At 39.7% G+C, this 21,354-nt stretch overlaps 1 protein-coding gene and 1 pseudogene across 4 annotated transcripts in view; both read right to left on the bottom strand.

The window, feature by feature from the left end:
• The window catches only part of COMMD1 (copper metabolism domain containing 1), a 72,485-nt gene that overhangs the window by 27,898 nt on the left and 23,233 nt on the right, over positions 1-21,354 (bottom strand). The window lies entirely within an intron of this gene.
• LOC106695032 lies at positions 1,151-4,217 on the bottom strand (annotated as a pseudogene).

A 21,354-nucleotide genomic window follows, 5' to 3' on the forward strand; every position in this document is an offset into this window, starting at 1 on the left:
CACACTAAGGACATTTAGGTGATAAATAATAAAAATAGTGTACACTGTTCTCTGTAAACTTGTAAATATTTTTATAAGAGGGACCATTATCATTAATTATTAAGCACCCATCAGAAATATTTAGTTCAGCATAAAATGCAATAATCAGAACAGACTGAAATTACCATTTCATGTTTTTATCTCTGAACTAGAAAAAATGTCAAACTACATTATAATAATCCTTACAGTTCTAAAAAGAGCAATTGTGGACTTACAGTGATCTAGAAAGATTAAAAGCCAGTTTTTAAAATTCATCTCTACTTTTGCTTTTAATTTATGTGAAGCAGCTCTCTAACCTTTTAAAGACCACAAACTACATTTATAAATTAGGATAATCATACTTGCCTGCTCACTTCATAGTCATTTGAGAATTATGAGATAATGTTCTTGTAGCTCTCTGAACCATATAGACAAAAGGCCTTAATTATCAATGATAAATGGAATTATTCTGATGTCATTTTTCCTACCTCAGGTTTACCTAAGTTTGTGCTTGGAAGAGACTACAAAATTTAAGATAAAATACTTTAGATATAAATCTTGGCTTGTCTAATCTAGATGTAGGCCAGTTACAACTACAGAGCCTATGTAGACCATTTAAAAGAATACAAATAAGATAAAATGTGTATAAAAATAATGGTTACCAACTAAAGAATAGAAAACCATTTAGAAAACAGCTGAAACCGTTTGGCTCAGTGGATAGAGCGTCGGCCTGCGGACCGAAAGGTCTCAGGTTCAATTCCGGTCAAGGGCATGTACCTGGGTGCGGGCACATCCCCAGTGGGAGATGTGCAGGAGGCAGCTGATCGATGTTTCTCTCTCATCAATGTTTCTAACTCTCTATCTCTCTCCCTTCCTCTCTGTAAAAAATCAATAAAATATATTTAAAAAAAAAAAGAAAACAACTAATGGTGGCATATTTTTACCTAACTACAAAAAAGGTCAAATAAGCCTTTTTGAGATGTCATAAAACTGAATATTTTAAAAAATAATTTTAACAGACCAGGTATTTAATTAGGTTCTTTATAAGAAATTTAGAACACCAGTTTATAGGAATAAATTCCATTTGCAAGAGCAACACAGAGCAGAGTATGAAAAGCTAGAAAGGCAAAGTTTAGAGCCCAGTAGAGCCCTGGAACTGAGGAACAGCTTTGATTTTTGGCAGAATTTTCAAGTCCGCAGCTTTCTGATCAACCTTGTACCGCACTGTAATCTTGTATTTTACTTTCTGTGTCAGAGATCTCACCCTCCTGGTGTCTGGGCTTGTACATGCACAGCTTCTTCTTTTTAATTTTTATTTATTGACTTTAGAGAGAGGAAGGGGGAGATAGCGAAACATCGATTTGTTGTTTCATTTATCTATGCATTCGTTGGTTGATTCTTTTCTTTTTAATATTTTTTTATTTATTATTTTTTTAGAGAGAGAGGAAGGGAGAAGGATAGAGAGAAAGAAACATCGATGAGAGAGGAAATCATCAATCGGCTGCCTCCTATACATATATGCCTTGGGATCAAGTCCACAAGTCAGGTATGTGCCTTGACCAGGAATTGAACCAGCGACCTCTTGGTTCCTGGGTTGACACTCAACCACTGAGCCACACCAGCCAGGCCATTGGTTGATTCTTGTATGTGCCCTGACTGGAGATCAAACCCACAATCTTGGTGTATCAGGATGACACTCTAACCAACTGAGCTACCTGGGCAGGAACTGGCTTGTTCTTCTTGAAGTAAGCATCAGTGAAATGTTTAAGGATTTTCATACCACTGGTATCAATTTTGGTGGAGGTGGCAATGAGGAATTCGATTGAGGGACAGGGGCCCAGTCACAAGTAGCAAGCACTGCTCAGCTGCTTCAAGAAAATCACCCCCTTGCCTCTGTGGTGCCCAGTGAGGATGATCAGAAGGGTCAAAGAAGTAATGCTAGCCCACAGTTTTCTCACATGCTGACTAAAGGGTTTCTTGCCATGGCTCAACAGCTTCAGTAAGATAATATCTAGACATTTTGCAAAATTTTACCACTTAGATACCACCATTCTGGTTCTATGACAGTAGCAAGAACCTTTTCCTTTTTCCTTTCAGTACTGGATTTAGCTGCTCAATACTTCCTCTCGTACATGGCCTTTCAGGAGTACATAGCCAATCAGGAATACCTGCAAATTCCTCTGACCTGGACAGGGTTTCGGCTGCAGTGGGACTTCCCCTCCTTAGGCATGTTGCTCTTGAGGTTATCTTTCTTAATCTAGCCACCAGCATCAGCCTTCCTTTTTAAAAATTTAAATTTATTGGGGTGACATTAATAAAATTATACAGGTTTCAGGTATACAATTCTACAATACATCATCTGCATAGTGTATTGTGCGTTTACCACCCCAAGTCAAGTCTCCTTCCATCACCACTTATCCTTCCTTTACCCTCTTCCTCTGGCAATCACCATATTGTTGTCTGTGTCCATGAGTCCTTCTTTTTTTGTTTTTCTTTGCTTAATCCCTTTACCCTTCTCACCAGCCCCCAACCTCTGCCCCTCTGACAGCTATCAGCCTGTTCTCTGTATCCATGAGTCTGATTCCACTTTGTTAGTTTATTTTGTTCATTAGATTCCACTTTTAGTACTTGTCTTTCACTGATTGGCTTTTTTCACTTAGCATAATACTTTCCAGGTCACATCAGCCTTCTTGGCTTCAGCTTTCTTCTCCTTAGTGTCAGGCTTCTCAGCTCTTTTTTTTTTTTTAATATATTTTTATTGATTGCAGAGAGGAAGGGAGAGGGAGAGAGAGATAGAAACCTCAGCGATAGAGAGAACCACCAATCGGCTGCCCCTCCGCACATCCCCCACCAGGGATCAAGTCCACAACTTGGGCATGTGCCCTTGACCGGAATCGAACCTGGGATCCTTCAGTCCACAGGCTGACACTCCACCCACTGAGCCAAACCAGGTAGGGCTGTACTAACTCTTGATGGTTAGCATCAGCATTAAATATTGCAGTAAAACAAGAGCACATCCTTTAAGTGTAATATTTAACACTATTAACACATTTTGACAAACCTAAATTGCTGGTGCCAGGGAGAATTCTATTCTCAGGCATAATTAAGAGCCAACCATTTGGCTAAACTCAACAGCCTGTATTTCAGCCACAAGTGATAATGTTAGCAAAGCAGGTGACAATGAGAAGACAAAGTCAAACTGGAAGTTATCCATTTCTTAAAGCAAACTAAAAAACTAACATTTATTCTCCCTTGAAAACTTCTTGTAACAAGTCTGACAGAAATATAACCAGTGAGGGTTTTTCCTTCAGGCGCCAGCAATATGTATTATTACTACTTATTTTCATTCAATTTTAAATACTTGCCCTTCCCTCCACTCCCACCAACCTACTTCCCCTTCTGTGACAGGCCTCCCACCTAAGTTTCTACTCCCTCCACTCCCCGAGCTCTAATTATTTCCTCTTAATCCTTAAGAGTGCAGAAGTCAAATAAACTGCCTGGCCTTAATCAATGAGGGTTCTCCTTTCATTATCACTTACTATCTGATTATTAAATTATTTTGGCAGTCTCACTGAAAACCTGCACATCTCCTTATCTGCCTCTGTCCTTGTACAAAGTACTAAAACACAAAGGTTTAAAATCATGTTAAAACTTGATGTCAACACCAGAAAAAGTAAAAAACAAAGTCAGAATATAAAATATCTGCCCTTTGTCAGACCCACCGGCAGGTGAACCCCAGTCTGCATACTCTGTAGTCCCCCGCAGGAGTCAAGTAGGTAGGTGCTGGCTGCTGTGGCACCAGGCAGAGTCCCAACCTCCACCCTCGCTCCTGGGTCAATAACTGGGATGGCAGTGGGCAGATCCGGGCCTCTCCATGCTGCCAGCCCTGGAGCTGCACAGCCAACCAATGGCTCTTGAGATGGCGGCGGAAGAGGAGGCTGCAGTGAGAGGTACAGTGTTGATAGAAAACAACCAGAGCATTGCTTCCATGGTTTCTAATCATGAGCCCAGGGACAAAACCCGCAGCTACTGGCTCTATCTATCAGCCTGCATGTGACAGTTTCCAAGAAAATAAAAGGAAGTGATTCAGATCCACCCCAAATGGAAGATGGTGAACAAGTAAAAATGAAGTCCTTCAGAGAAGCTCATAAATAAACCGAAAAGCAGAGCAGAGATAAAATGAGTAACCTGTCTGCCATGATCCCTCAGTGCAAGCCCATGGACTGAACACTTAGTTTTAAAGATGACCATTCAACACTTGAAATCTTTAAAAGGTATGACAAATTCTTATGCAGGAGGTATTTATTGACCTTCATTTATTCAGAATAATGAGCTCAGACACTTAATCCTTAAGAGTGCAAAAGGCTTTCTATTTGTGGTTGAATGTGAAAGAGGAAAAATTCTCTTCATTTCTAAGTCCGTCTCCAGAATAATTAATGATCAAGTATCCAAAACAGGATATTTTCCTCACTATATTTAGTTTTTAGTTTTTTTGTGTGTTTTTTAAAGATTTTTATTGCCTGCAGAGAGAAAGGAAGAGGGAGAGGAAGAGATAGAAATATCAATGATGAGAATCATTGATCACTGGCTGCCTCCTGTACACCCCACCCTAGGAATTGAGCCCAAAACCGGGGCATGTTCCCTGACCGGGAATCAAACTATGACCTCGTGGTTCATAGGTCAATGCTCAACCACTGAGGCACACTGGCTGGGCTTGTATTTGTGTGTGTGTGTGTGTTTAAATATTTTTATTGATTTTTAGAGAGAAAGGAAAGGAGAAAGAGACAGAAATAGAAACATCAATGTGAGAGTGGAATGTTGATCAGCTGCCTCCTACATGCCCCCTTATCGAGGATTGAGCATATGCCCTTTCTGGGCATATGCCCTTTCTGGGAATCAAACCAGCAACCTTTTGGTGTATGGGACCATGCCCAACCAACTGAGCCACACTGGCTAGAGCTAAGTTTAGTTTTTTAAAACATATTTCAAAGACCTCTTTCTGAACCCTTTTCTTCCATTGGGATGTGGGATTAGTTTCTGCTAAATTATAACTCCAAGAGATATGGAAAGAATTTGTGGAAAGAGTATGGATGGCCCTAACCGGTTGGCTCAGTGGATAGAGCGTTGGCCTGCAGACTGAAAGGTCCCAGGTTCGATTCCGGTCAAGGGCATGTACCTTGCTTGCGGGCACATCCTCAGTAGGAGGTGTGCAGGAGGCAGCTGATCGATGTTTCTCTCTCATCGATGTTTCTAACTCTCTATCCCTCTCCCTTCCTCTCTGTAAAAAAATCAATAAAATATATATTTAAAAAAAGAAAGAGTATGGATGTTTATTACTGAAAAGAGTGTTCACTTCTTGACCTTTAGTAACTTGTTTTATTTTCCTGAATCTCAGCTTCCTCCTATGTAAAAAGTAGAAATGATTATATCTGTCTCTCAGGATGCAAAGACTAAATAAACATATTTGAGAGTGTCTTAAAAATAAAATATCTGCCCTAACTGATTTGGCTCAGTGGATAGAGCATCAGCCTGCGGACTGAAGGGTCCTGGGTTTGATTCCAGTCAAGGGTACATGCCCGGGATGCGGGCCTGACTCCCAGTAGGGGGTATGCAGGAGGCAGCCGATCAATGATTCTCTCTCATCATTGATGTTTCTATCTCTCTCTTCCTCTCCCTTTCTTTCTGAAATTAATAAAAATGTATTTTTAAAAAAGAATAAAAATACTCAGTGCCCAATCACCCAGCTGAAGAATTAAACACTATTTTTGAAGCTCCTGTATCCCCCTTCCCAATTGCATTCTCTAATCTTCCCCCTTAGAGGTAACTGTTATCTTTGCAGTAACTTCTAGGAGTCACTTTTAATTACAAATGTTTCTTTGCTCCCATTTCGTGAAAAGACTACCCTTCCTCCATTGAATCACCTTTGCATCTTTGTTGAAATCAAATGACCATGTATATGTAACTCTATTTCTGGACTCTGTATTCTATTGCATTGACCTATGTGTTTATCCTTTCTCATTTAATTGGGACCATAAATCAAATTACTTTGATTTGGTGGCTACACTGTGATCAGTATGTTTCTTTATTAATTGGGAATTGAGCCAGTAATCAGCATCCTATATAGAAAATGGAACAAGAATCAATGGAAATTAATTCTAGTACAAGTATCATCGTCAATGAACTGAAGTTATATACCTCCATGTGTCTTGGGGATAAAGATACCTACCATGTGGGAGTATTGAAGGTCAAGTGAGAAAACATATAAAAACACCTGGACTGAGTTACACAAATAATATATTTTTTCTAATTTTTCATTTAGGAGTCTAATATTAATTACTCATGAACACCAGTTTCCATCCTTTTCTCCGCATCTGAATATTAAAACTTGAACCTAGGACTTTAGCAATAACAAACAGCCCATCAAATTTGTATAAATTTGGTCATGATTTGCATCCCTGATCAGCCATTATAGGAATGAAGCAGCTGTAGTCAAAATTTCCCCTGTGTCCCCTGGGAATTTAGGCATTTTAATAATCACTTTCATGCACATGTTTTGCTCTCTTCTCCTCCCTTAATCTATAGTATAAATACTGAAATGCTAAACAAATATCATTGTAAGAGTAAAGGCACACTAGTAAAGAAAAGAAAAAAAGATGAGGTGAGGAGTTTCTTTTCTGTTGGTCATTTCAGGAAATAATCGTGAAATCAGATTCTAGTTCTCCCCTCTCCAAATTTATCTTTTTAAAAAAAAAATGGGGACAAGAATCCTTAACCAATTCTAATTAAGTCCAAGTAATGTCAGTTTTACTGCCAATAACCAGCCAAATTGACAGGGAAATAGCACTGTTAATTCAGATGCACTTCTAGAGTGGTAAATGGAAAGACACAACCACTGCACCAACCCAATGGGTTTGTCACATCCTCCTTCATGGTGACTAACTATTTCCCATTCTTATTTCTCTCTTTTAGTTTCATTTTCTTTCACAACTTTCCTTATTCTAATTTAATAATCAAATTGCATAAGAGAATTCAAATAATCACAGAGTTTTCCAGTTAAATGGTTCCTCCTTTTCTGAATTATACAGAAACATCTAGGTCAGTGGTCGGCAAACTGCGGCTCGGCAAACCATGGCTCACAAGCCACATGCAGCTCTTTGGCCCCTTCAGTGTGGCTCTTCCACAAAATACCGGCTCTTCCACAAAATACCAACTTATGCGCATGGGCCACAAAGTTTCAATCGCACTGTATGTGCGTGCCCCCACGTGGTATTTTGTGGAAGAGCCACACTAAAGGAGCCAAAGAGCCACATGTGGCTAATGAGCCGCGGTTTGCCGACCACGATCTAGGTTAATTTTTGCCTTGAGCTATAATCTATCAAAATTTTTACTCAAAGGACTTTTATTAAACACAAATTAACAAGTATAATAAGCATCATGTCACATCATCTAAAATGATATAATTCTTGAAAGAGCATTTGAAATGAAAATAACAATTAAATTCTAGATTCCCTTTAAAGTTAGTACATACAAAATATCACTATTGTAATTTTTGTGTCATGGTGGTCTGTAGTTGTAATTAGTTTTGATTCATATATTTTGAACCTCTGTATCCTACTGATAGTATTTCAAGCATCATCACCATTTACCATATAAAACAGCATATATTTTTACAATGAAAAATATTGATATAAGGCTGTTTTCCTTTTGAATTATATATTTTTTTCTCCATCCAGTACAGAATAACTTTAATAATACTGTATGAATTAAAGTAACTGGAAACTTGAGCTTCTGAGGACAAGGTGGCCTAAAGAGACATAAAAATCTCCCTTAAAAGATATTTAGAAATGTTGGATAAATAAAACATAACCTTCTAAATAAATAGCTAAGTTCACAAAAAAGCAAGGGGGTTAAAAAATCAAAGAGAGCTGAAAATCAGTGGGTTTTAACTGTTGGGGAGCACACGAGACTTGGTTGGAAAGTTTGTAAGGAGGACAAACTTTCCGAGAAAAGAGAAGTGTGCGGAAGGCCGCCCACCCTGTTTATCAGAATTCCAACTTAGGGAGTGCCAAAGATGGTGCCCCTAGTTATCCCTTGACCTTTCCACACAAGTCTGTGCACGTGCAGAACCCCGGGTGTTTACGGAATCCTTATGCTTAATCTTTGGGTGTCCTTGCTTAAAGGACACAGCAAACACATGTGTCCTTCCAATATTACTTACCCTACTGATTGCATCTAAAAGATAAACTTTATCTCAAACTGCTGCTACAATAAAAGCCTAATGAGGCAGGCAATCGAGGTTGTCTGGTTCCTTTAGACAGGCAGTCCCTTAGCCCTCTCTTTCACAGCAAATGTTATGTTGGAGTAATCTATTCATCTGTCGCTCAGGGTCTGGTGGTCAGCCTCGGCATTTAATGATCACACGATACAGAAGAAAAGTCTTAGCTCCATACAAGGCAGGGAGGGAATTGAAATTCCTGGAAAAAGTTGCAAACTTCAGAGCTCTTTCTCCTCAGCAAAAGGATGAACAGCCAAAAATCTACTTTCCATGAGAGAAGATAACAAAGATCATGTGAGATCTCAATTAAAATTTATAAAGCACAGGAAGAAAAAAGTCACTGCGATGATTTATTTTGTGTGTCAACTTGACTGGGCTAAGGGATGCCCAGACAGATGGTAAACTATTATTTTGGGGTGTGTCTGTGAGGGTGTTTTTGGAAAGATTAGCATTTGAATTAGCTAACTAAGTAAAGAAGATGTGCTTTCAACAATGTGAGCAGGCATTATCAAATCCATTGAGGACCCAAATAATACAAAAAGAAGGAGGAAGAGTGAATTCTCTCTCTCTCCTTCCTTGAGCTGGGTGGGACATCCATCTTAACCCTCAGACATGGGAGCTCTTGGTTCTTAAGTCTTTGGCCTCAGACTGAGAATTATACCATTGGCTCCCCTGGTTCCCAGGTCTTCTAACTAGCACTGAATTCTAACACTGGCTTTCCTGGTTCTCTAGCTTATAGATAGCAGAAAATGGATTTCTAGGCCTCCATAACTATACGAACCAATTCCTACAATAATTCTCATCTTATCTATATGTTACCCTGTTTGTTCTGTTTCTCTGGAGAACCCTGACTAAACCCTAGGTGACTATATATATATTTCATACATGTATATATACACATACATACACACACACACACTCTATGTACATAAAAAATGTGTCAACCATAATACCTCATTCACAAAAATCTTTCTCTGAGATAAAAGGCATGAATGACATCAATGTGATATCCATGGACATGCCCACTGTTCCTTGGAATTGGGTCAAATGTTTCCAGATGTCCTGTTAGACTGCATTATGGTCAAGCCAACCAGTTCAGTCATCCCTGAAATTCAAGTGCTGAAGTCAGTCAATGCCACAGGAACTCACTGAGCTCATTTAGACAACTGAAAAGAAGGAACTTGTCCTCTCTATTCTTTTTTCTTTTTTTCCCCCCAAAATTCCAACCTTAGATTTGATTCATTAGCCTCAAAAACACATTTGGATCATGAAGAGTTGAGAATATTATTTCTCCATCCACTGGAAAAGCAAGGTAGAAGTGTCATCCCATTTCTTTTCATTATACAAAACCCTGTTAATCCCATAGCTGGTCTTAGTGTTCATTTCTTTTCCAGGGATCCCAACTTCTCAAGGTTTCATGTTCTGTTTCTATGGGTAGTATCCTGTCCTAAATGCCCTACATTCCTAGGAAAACTTTTCTATTTAACAAAGTTTGTATCATTTTTTTTCCTGTAACTGCTCCCACACTCACCTTCCTCTCATTATTTTGTGACTCCTATTTCAATACTCTGATGCATTAAGAGCACACACCTTTCTAAAGTGGTGAGTTAGGCATCAGACTTATAAAAGGTAATACAAATTATACTTTTTCATCAGTCTAGGTTTCTGATGCCCGGACTTTTTTTGAAGCCTGGAAGGATCTTCCATAAACATGACCGCCAGTCAGCTGTCCCTTTGACCCAAATGATAAAAGAAACTATAGTAACTAGTGAGAAAATAAACTCCAAACTGATACATGGAAATTCAAAAAAGAGAAGAGCTATGCGAATATGCTGACACACAGATCATGTCAGTTCTCTTTGTTTCCCCTAATCTTAGTCTACCCTCATCAAAGTTCTTATCAATAATATCCTAAAGACACTATGCTAAAATTGGGATAAAACTGTTGAAATTTATTCCACTCAATGACTGTAAGAAACAGAAATCATGGTGTGACAGATTCCCATCTGTTCCTCTTATACATTGTCCCTTCTTCCATAGTAGATTGTAGCTACCCAGAATAAAAACATGTTCCTCCCTCCCTTAGTAGCTAAGTATGGCCATGTGTCTAAGTTCTAATCAATGGGGAACAAGTGGAAAAATTGATGTGGCAGCTTCAAAGAATCTTCCGTAAAGGACAAGAGATATGTATCTTTTGCTCCTTTCTTCTTTGACCCTTTCCTGTTGCCTGACGTATAGATATAATGGCCTCTTGGGCCATGAGGACAAGGATCACATCCAAGGGACAATGGAATGATCTGATGAAAAAGTCTCGGATTCTGACAGCTGTGTGGAACACAGCCTATCTCTCAAGTTTCACATAAAAGAGAAATAAACTTCTATCTTTGTAAAGCCTTTGTTAATTTGAATCTCTGTGACTGGCAGCTGAACTTAATCCCAACTAATAAAATAAGTAAATAAAAATAGGATGGTAAAAAGATTCCTTCTGAATGAGCTGCAGTCATGCCAGTAAAGCAGACTGAGAGGGGATGATACATCCTGAGGAAGGAAATATAATGAGGCAGTCTATGAGTCGTTTCTATAGCATAATAAGAGTCTTTTAAAAAGTGAACTCAGAAACCAAGATGGCGGCATAGGTTAACGCGGGAGTTTGCTGCCTCGAACAACCACTTCAAAAATACAACTAAAAGACGGAACGGACATCATCCAGAACCACAGGAAGGCTGGCTGAGTGGAAGTTCTACAACTAGGAGGAACCGAGAATCAGAGGAGGCGCAGTGCTGAAGTAAAATACTAAGGTGCGGAGTGCGCGCGGCGCGGGCTGGTGGCTGAGGGCGCAGTTGACTGTTTCAATCCGGAGGGAGCCTCAGACTCTGAGCTCCAGATCCGGGCGAGTCTCTAGGGACCCAGACTCAAACAGGAGAAGCGGGACTGTCTGGCTTCGGTCCCTCCGAGGTTTGCAGCGGTTGCTGGGACAGAGAGGCAGAGCCCCTGGAGACAGACTGAGAGCAGCCATAACTGCTCCCTCCTCCGCTCTGTTGATCCTGTGGGACCTGCCCCGCCCAAGCCCTGCACAGAGCCATTTGCCGGATAGCCTCAGGCAAAGGCTAGATTCGCACCTCCCTAGAGGACAGAAGTTCTCCCACTGCAAACACAGCTGATTCTCACAGCCAGTTGGCCTGGAGGTCAAGTAGTAATTACCTACAACAATCAAGGCTTGACTACAAGACTGCTCACAGAGACCACAAGGGGGTGCACCAAGAGTGTCTACCTCAGGTAATTGGGACACTTAACACGGAAAGCCACTCTATCGACACAGCGAAGCATAAAAAAATGCCAAGACAAAGAAACAGGCCACAAAGGACAGAACCGGAGGAAATCAGGCTACTGGATATAGAATTCAAAACCACACTTTTGAGGTCTCTCAAGAGGCTTCTAGAGGCTGTCGATAAACTTGATGAGATGTACAGGAAATCTAATGAGACCCTCGATGGTGTGATAAAGGACCAACTAGAAAGTAAGCATACACTGACTGAAATAAAGAATATTATACAGACTCCCAACAGCAGACCAGAGGAGCGCAAGAATCAAGTCAAAGATTTGAAATGCGAGGAAGCAAAAAACACCCAACCGGAAAAGCAAAATGAAAAAAGAATCCGGAAGTGTGAAGATAGTGTGAGGAGCCTCTGGGACAGCTACAAGCGTACCAACATCAGAATTATAGGGGTGCCAGAAGATGAGAGACAGCAAGATATTGAAAACCTATTTGAAGAAATAATGGCAGAAAACTTCCCCTACTTGGTGAAAGAAATAGATTTACAAGTTCAGGAAGCGTAGAGAACCCCAAACAAAAGGAATCCAAAGAGGACCACACCAAGACACATCATAATTAAAATGCCAAGAGCAAAAGACAAAGAGAGAATCTTAAAAGCAGCAAGAGAAAGAAACTCAGTTACCTACAAGGGAATACCCATACGACTGTCAGCTGATTTCTCAACAGAAACTTTGCAGGCCAGAAGGGAGTGGCAAGAAATATTCAAAGTGATGAATACCAAGAACCTACAACCAAGAGTACTTTATCCAGCAAAGCTATCATTCAGAATTGAAGGTCAGATAAAGAGCTTCACAGATAAGGAAAAGCTAAAGGAGTTAATCACCACCAAACCAGTATTATATGAAATGCTGAAAGGTATCCTTTAAGAAGAGGAAGAAGAAGAAAAAGGTAAAGATACAAATTATGAACAACAAATACGCATCTATCAACAAGTGAATCTAAGAATCAAGTGAATAAATAATCTGATGAACAGAATGAACTGGTGATTATAAAAGAATCAGGGACATAGAAAGGGAATGGACTGACTATTCTTGGGGAGGAAAAGGGTGCGGGAGATGCAGGAAGAGACTGGACAAAAATCGTGCACCTATGGATGACGACAGTGGGTGGGGAGTGAGGGCGGAGGGTGGGGTGGGAACTGGGAGGAGGGGAGTTATGGGGGGGAAAAGAGGAACAAATGTAATAATCTGAACAATAAAGATTTAATTATTTAAAAAAATAAAAATAAAAAAAAAATAAAAAGTGAACTCAGCACACCTGGTGTTGCTCAGTGGTTGAGCATCGACCCAGGAGATCACTGATTCAATTCCTGGCCAGGGAACATGGCCCGATTGTGGGCGGGATCCCCAGTGGTTGCGTGTAGGAGGCAGCCAATCAATGTTTCTATCGCTCTCTCCCTTCCCTTCCCCTCTCTCTAAAATCAATAAAAGCATATTTTAAAAAATAAATAAAGAGTGAACTCAGCTGAGTGAATGAACTAAGTCTTAGTCATATTCACAGAATGCTGATTGATAGCTGCTATGAAGCCTAATCACGTCGATGACTTGACAAAGTACACAAGCTTACTAACCATTAATATGCTTTACTGAACATGTGACTTTAAAAACCTTTGGACTGCCCAGCCAGTGTGGCTCAGTGGTTGAGAATCAACCTTTGAACCAGGAGATCACAGTTCGATTCCCAGTCAGGGCACATGCCTGGGTTGAGGGCTTGATCCCTAGTGGGGGCATGCAGGAGGCAGCCAATCAATGATTCTTTCTCATCTTGATGTTTCTATCTCTCTCTCCCTTCCTCCCTGAAAACAATTTAAAAAAAAAGAAAGAAAGAAACCTTTGGACTTTTTGCAGCGTGGCTCTCAATCAATTCCAATTCTGATAAACCATAGGAGACTTAAAAATCTATTTCTTAAACAATCACATCTAAGAAAATCTGCAGAACAATCACTCTCAACAGCATAACAAGACTAAACCAATGGGATACATTGTATTACTCAGAAATTTGTCAATTTAAAGAAAATATCCAGAGTTTTGAATGATATCAATGTTATAGAAGACAAACACCAAAGATGAGAAGAAAGTTTGTTATAAATCACTAAGACTGTCAATTAAGAAGACACAATATGAGGGGGGGATAAGCAGGAGAGAGGAAATGGAAAATATCTGTAATACTATCAACAATAAAAAATATATATTAAAAAAAGAAAAAAGAAAAGAAGACATAATATGAAATGTTACACTTTTCAGCACAGCAATAAAATTTCTTAAAACTCTATAAAATGACTCAACCATTTAAAAAAATAGATGCTTCCTACACATTATTAGTTGAGATTAGAGAAGTATATATGATTCACTGAAACTTCAGAGACCTCTGGTGGTTTAAGTTAAATGGACTTTTGCAATAATCAAAAACTCCAGAGTATAAACTAATTGCTTGTTAATCTAGAAGTATATTAGGAAATATACTTAGCCTATCTAAAGTGAGTAGCAATAAAATAAATAAGCTACATCAAAAGCATAGAGCAAAGGATAATTTTTTTCTAACAACCTGTAAATTTCTTTACAATCTCATTAGAGGGGATTTCTGAACCAATAATATAAGCAAATGGAAAATGAGTCACTGTCACAAATATTCAACTCACCCACAGATTTTAAGTAATTGAGTAATCAAGGTGTATTTGTACTTTAATCCCACATTTAATCCCCTATTTCCTTAAGAAAAACGAAAGCTCAATTTCAAATAGCAATGAAATTCCTTGATGAGATCAAGTTCCAGAATATCGGTTATGTATCTCCAAGGAAAAAGAAAATCTAATTTGATTTTTCTCAGCTTCATTTTTTAACTGCCACATGACAATAAGTCAGCTTACAAAATGAAGTCTCCACAACAAAGCACGTGATCCTTTATCCCTCTCAGCAAGACTCTTCCTAAGTGATACATTCTTCCCCAAAACTGAACTATTCAAAGCTGAACAACAAAATGCAGTAGAGAGGAGAACAAAAGTGAGAAAAAAAATAAAGGGATATGTTTTATTCCTATTTTTCAACAAATGCAGATACAGAATTGTATAATGCATACATTATGTTTAAGGATTTATTTTTAAAGGCCCATAGAAAACTGAAAGGAAATATACCAAGTATTAGCAACTTCATTGGGGTGGTAGAGATTACTACTAGAGAGTTCCCTTTTTTCTACTTTCAAATTTTCTCCAACATTAGTTTTATCACTTTTATATCCGAAAAGTGAAATTACAAAAGTAAAAAGTGGGAAAGCCTTTTAAAATTTAACCTCCTTTTTGATGAGAGAATCACCTCTCATAACAGCTGACCATTCATTTGCTCATTAATGTAGTAAGTTTATATTTGGTATCACTATACCTGATACTGTCATAAGGACCTGTGATTCAACAATGAATAAGAAAAGCATAGCCCTAACTGGTTTGGCTCAGTAGATGGAGCGTCAGCCTGCAGACTGAAAGGTCCCAGGTTCGATTCCGGCCATAGGGCATGTACCTTGGTTGCGGGCACATCCCCAGTAGGAGGTGTGTAAGAGGCAGCTGATCGATGTTTCTCTCTCATCGATGTTTCTAACTCTCTATCCCTCTCTCTTCCTCTCTGTAAAAAAATCAATAAAATATATATATTTTTAAAAAAAGAATAGCATAATTCCTAGTTTCATGGCCCTTAAAGTCTGGTGAAACAGACCCATAGATAACAGACAAGCAATGCCAAATAGGGTGGCTTTATAAAAAGGGAAAGGGAGAAACATATATGGAAGGTAGGATAAGAGGGGAGGTATAAAAGGGAAGTCAAGGGGAAAATCTCCAGAATTAAGGGACATTTGAGAAAAAGGATGAAAAGAAATCATTAGGTTACGTTTCTCAAGGTTAAGTACTTAAGCTTCTTCCTTGCTATTCATATGAAGAATCACATAGTACTCCACCTTCTCTCTTACACCAGTTTACCATCTGTTTCAGGTTCCTTGTATTTCAGACCATAAGATAAACTGAATAACTTGTATATGACCAGGACAGAGAACACTCCAGAAAAGTCTATTCTGCCACTATTTCCAATCATGTGATAGGTAGACTTCGTTAGACCTAACTTCCAGAAGTAAAATTCAAGTTAACTCAAATTTAGAGGTCAGGAACAAACAGGGACATACTATCTACATATTGGATACTACTAAACAACAACAAAAATCTAAACACCTTTCCTTCTGAGATTAAAAATTATTCCAAAGAGATTTGGTTTAAAAAAAAAATAGAGAGCAGCTAAGAAATATGAAATAAGACAGTTAACTGGAGTCTGAGCATTTAAATAGAACCCCAGCCACTGTCCCTTCTTCCACTGTAGATTGTAGCTACCCAGAATAAGAACATGTTCCTTCCCCCTATTAAGCAGAGGCATCTTTAGTGAACAGAAACTGCTACTCATTTTTAATCTCCGACTAGCCAAGATACAAGCTATTCCCTTTGCATAAAGCTATACCCAGTATCACCGGCTTAGCTGGTATTTCCAAAGGCAGATCTTAAGATGATGATAGGGCTTAGCTTCTTTGAGTAAAACAGTGTATGTTTAGTGGGTGAAATACTGTACACTCAGTGTTCCTTAATCCAAAGTTCCTTAGTGGATAGTTAAACAATCTTCTCAAGTGTCTAAATCTTCACAGAAAAAACATGTTTGGAGCATTGTTTGGCCTTAATAATAAAACAAGGTATTTCAATTTCTCATAAATAACCTGAGAGGTAAAAATATTAATTGGTTTGATATCTCATTCATTAAAGGGTTGTTTTTACGCAGTGGCACCATTACCTCAGCACCAGCATATAAAATACATAAAACAGTTATTATTCAACTTCTTTTATTAATAAAACAGGCAGAAGAAAACACAAACCAACTTTACAAATGTAATTTATCAAAGAAAACTAGAATTATTTTTAATTTAAAAAAATCATGGATCCAAAAATTTTGATCTAGAGAGTAAAATAATTCATTTAAAATAAACAAAAGCGCCCTGACCGGTTTGGTTCAGTGGATAGAGCGTCGGCCTGCGAACTGAAAGGTCCCAGGTTCGATTCCGGTCAAGGGCATGTACCTTGCTTGCGGGCACATCCCCAGTGGGGAGTGTGCAGGAGGCAGCTGACCGATGGTTCTCTCTCATCAATGTTTCTAACTCTCTGTCCCTCCCCCTTCCTCTCTGTAAAAAATCAATAAAAAATATTTTAAAAAATAAAATAAAATAAAATAAACAAAAGCGATGAATTAAAAATGTTTCAGGCTGAAGCACATCATATGTTAGATGATGGCACCTACTAACTAATATTTGTCATGGATATCTGGAGGAAGAACAATGTTTCTGGTGGTGTGGACCAAAAAGATCCTCATAATCTCTTAGGTTTATGCACAGCAGTGTGAAGAGGAAAATGGTGATCAATGGTTAAGGGGAAAAAAATCCTATACTAAAGAATAGGGCACAAATAAAAAGCAAGTTGACAAGGGTATATTAAAGCCCTCAGCAAAGCAAATCAATGCTGGTGATATATAATTCCAAAGATTCCAACCTTAACTTTATTCCTGAAATATCCTAACTTAGTCTTTTGAATTTGAATTTTTAGGTATATTATGTCTAATTTCACCATGAAAAATAAAAGCAAAGTAGGATGCACTTGACATAATTATAAAGGAAAACTATTCTGAAAAGTAAAAGATATGTTTCATTAATGAATCTTGACTGAGAGAACATGGTTAAGAAAAAGAAAATGAGTTTTACAACCAGGTAGAATTGTGCTCGACTCTCTAACTCTCCATACTTGAGTTGTGTGACCTTGAGTACATTGTTTAACATCTCTGAAACTTTCTCCTCATTTATGTACCTTACAACATTTAAGAACTGACACATAAGCAGCACTCAATAAATAGATATTGTTATACTTATTATGGAGTTCTTTTTTAAATATATTTTTATTAATTTTAGGAAGGTAGCAAGAGGGGGAGATAGAAAGATCCATGATGAGAGAGAATATTGATTGGCTGCCTCCTGCACGCCCCCTAGTGGGGAACGAGCCTGCAACCAGGGCATGTGCCCATGACCGGAATAGAACCTGAAATCCTTCAGTCCACAGGCCGACGCTCTATCCACTGAGCCAAACCAGCTAAGGCTTATTATGGAATTTAAAAATTTTTCCCAAGAGGACTAGTTGGTCAATAAAATATGTTACTGTGCTATAAAATACCTTAACAGTTAAGTTCCTAATTCCTATGGAATTCTTAGTTCTTAGAATTTTTGTTCAGTAGAAAGAGTTTTAACAAAGGAAAAAAGAACATTTCTTTTCAGGTATTTAATTTTGTTAACTTCAAGAACATAGGAAATACTACCCTTCTGGCATATCTTACATTTAATACTTGATAGGCAGGTAAATTATTTGTCAGACTAGAGGCCCAGTACACAAAATTTATGCACAGGTAGGGTCCCTAGGTCTGGCCAGCAATCAGGTTCTCTACCTCCCCTCCTCCCCCCACCTCCTTCCCTTACCGCCCGTGCATCGCCACTGCACAGTTGCCCCTCCCCCCCACCTCCCCGCCTCCTCCTTCCCTTGCTCCCTCAGCGCCCCACTGCTGCTGCTGGTCGCCCACCATGTTCCGCGCCACCCCCTGATGGTCAGCACACGTCATAGTGAGCAATCGAACTCCCAGTCTCACGGTTGAACTCCTGAGGAGACACTTTGCATATCAGCCTTTTATATATATATATAGACTAGAGGCCCGGTGCACAAAAATTTGTGCACTAGGGGGTAGAAGGTCCCTCAGCCCGGCCTGTGCCCTCTCGCAGTCTGGGACCCTCGGGGGTGACCACTTGCTGGCTTAGGCCTGCTCCCCGGGGGACTGGGCCTAAGATGGCAATCAGACATCCCTCTGGCAGCCCGGCAGCCTCGGGGAATGTCCATTTGCCAACAGGGAGCAGACCTAAGCTGCAGTCAGACATCCTTAGCGCTGCTGAGGAGGCAGGAGAGGCTCCCACCACCACTGCTGTACTGGCAGCCATCAGCCTGGCTTGTGGCTGAGCAGAGCTCCCCTGTGGGAGCGCACTGACTACCAGAGGGCAGCTCCTGCGTTAAGCGTCTGCCCCCTGGTGGTCAGTGTGTGTCATAGTGACCAGTCATTCCCAGTCTTTCTGCTGTTAGAGTCAGTTTGCATATTACCCTTTTACTATATAGGATAGAGGCCTGGTGCACAGGTGGGGGCCAGCTGGTTTGCCCTGAAGGGTGTCCCAGATCAGGGTGGGGGTCCCGCTTGGGTGCCTGGCCAGCCTGGATGATGGGCTGATGGCTGTTTGCAGCTGGTCACATCCCCTTCAGGGTGGGGGTCCCCACTGGGGTGCCTGGCCAGTCTGGGTGAGGGGCTGAGGGCCGTTTTCAGGCTGGCGGGTGCCTGAAGCTCCCAGCCTCTCCTTTTTTTCTTTTTTTTTTATTCTGGGATTTATTTACCTTCTATAGCTGTCACTAGAGCTGAGAGCCGGCTCCAGCTCTGAGGCCCAGCTCCAGCTCTGAGGCCGTGGCTGGCTGAAAGCAGGTATCTGGGGTTTGTTTGGATTCTATAATTGAAACATTGTTGCTTCTGGAGCTCAGAGCTGGGCCACGGCAGGCGGGGAACCTTGGCTTCCTCCATCACTGGAGCAAGCAAGCCTCACGTTCGCTTCAGCTGCGTGGCTGCCGGCCGCCATCTTTGTTGGCAGTTAATTTGCATATCCTGCTGATTAGCCAATGGGAAGCGTAGCAGAGGTATGGTCAATTACCATGTTTGTCTATTATTAGATTAGATAGGACTGTGCTTTCCTGTATGTCCATAACTATTTACCAGAAACTGGCTAGCTATTCTCAAAACTGTAACTTGGGCTGGTGGTGTGATGCAAGGAGTACCTTAATTCCCCTAATATTTAAAATGCATATGCCATGCAAGAGGTGGATAATTAGCAAGCACCACCTAACCCTATAATGCTATTCTCACTTCCTCTCTTTGCATCAAATTGGCTAATCAACTTCTTAAAGAGAAGTCATTCTAATACTCCATCAAGTAAAAGAGAAAAGCTCAGACTTTTTCTATTTAAGGCTAAAACACAATTACTGAGCCATTTTTGAATGAGATCTATTCTTTATGTTTGTCCCTGTGATTTCACAGGCTATGGAATTTAAACAAATACATAGGATAGGATGGTTTCCTGAAGAAAACATGGAGCTTGTATTCCCTGCTTGAAGGAAAGAAGAAAGTAAAAGGCATCAACACAACTAAGCAGAGTAACTTAACATCAGATTCAGAAATGTGCTAACACAAATTTCAGGCACAATTTTTTGGCCCTTCAAAGACTGAAAATAAATTCAAGCATTGTGGACTTTTCCTCTTGGGAATGCAGAGATAGCTAAAGTTTTTCTAAGCTAAACTTCATTTATCTACTTACATTCTTAGAAACTGTGAAAAAAAATCAATATACATTTTTTAAGATATACATACATACATTTGTTTGTATATGTGTGTGTGTATGTATATGTTTATAAAGTCATTGTTTCCCACTAGAAATCAATTTTAAGGAAGTTTGCCAACAAAACTATTTTTTAAAAGAAGAGATAAAAATACCCTAGGTGACAGAAAATTGGAAAAGGAAAGTCCGTAGTTATTATTTAAAAAGTCTACAGCAAAATTCAAAACTATTTGAATTCCTGTTACTGGGAATTGCTGCTATTGTTAACAGTACCTTTATTATACTTTTTAAAATTAAAAATGTTTTTATTGCCCTAGCTGGTTTGGCTCAGTGGATGGAGTGTCGACCTGCGGACTGAAAGGTCCCGGGTTCGATTCTGGTTAAGGGCATGTACCTTGGTTGCGGGCACATTCCCAGTGGGAGGTGTGCAGGAGGCAGCTGATTGATGTTGCTCTCTCATTGCTGTTTCTAACTCTCTATCCTTCTCTCTTCCTCTCTGTAAAAAAATCAATAAAATATGTTTAAAAAAATGTTTTTATTGATTTTGTAGAGAGAGAGGAAGGGAGAGGGAGAGAGAGAAACATAAATTGGCTGCTTACTGCACGCCCCCTTCCTGGGGATTAAGCCTGCAACTTGGGCATGTCCCCTGACTGGGAAACAAACCAGGGACCTTTTGGTGCATGGGACAACGCACAACCAACTGAGCCACACCAGCCAGGGCTTCAGTATACTTTCCGATTCATCATTTTTAAGACCACTATCTGAAAACAATTCTATGAGGTAGACAGGATTAGTTCTATTTTACATATGAAAAACTAAGAAAGATAAGTTAAAATTACTTGCTTAATGCTACAAAACTAGTATAAATGGGATAGCCAGAACTGCATCCTAGATTTCCTAACTCCTAGATCTTTCTACTAATCTGGTTGTTTCAAATTTTAGCCCCAGAATCCTCTTTGTGGAAGCCCACAAATGAAATAGATAAAGTTGCAGCTGCACTGACTGAAATAATGTTGAAGCCAGAGCCCTCTCTACCTAAGCTTCACCTCTACCTCCCTTACCCCACCCCTGTGATAAACTTGGAGGCATTTCTAGGGATCATCATGACTCCAAGGAACATAGTGTGAAACACCACCACCAAAGGTCATCTCTCTAAATCAGTCCCTATGGGAAATCCATGAAGTTAAATTCTTACCTAAATACAGGGTGTCCCCCAAAAATGTATACACACTTTAACAGTTTATAGCTCAATTGA

Source organism: Myotis lucifugus, unplaced genomic scaffold, assembly GCF_000147115.1.
Source record: "Myotis lucifugus unplaced genomic scaffold, Myoluc2.0 scaffold_6, whole genome shotgun sequence".
In the NCBI taxonomy this organism is placed as follows: Eukaryota; Metazoa; Chordata; class Mammalia; order Chiroptera; family Vespertilionidae; genus Myotis; species Myotis lucifugus.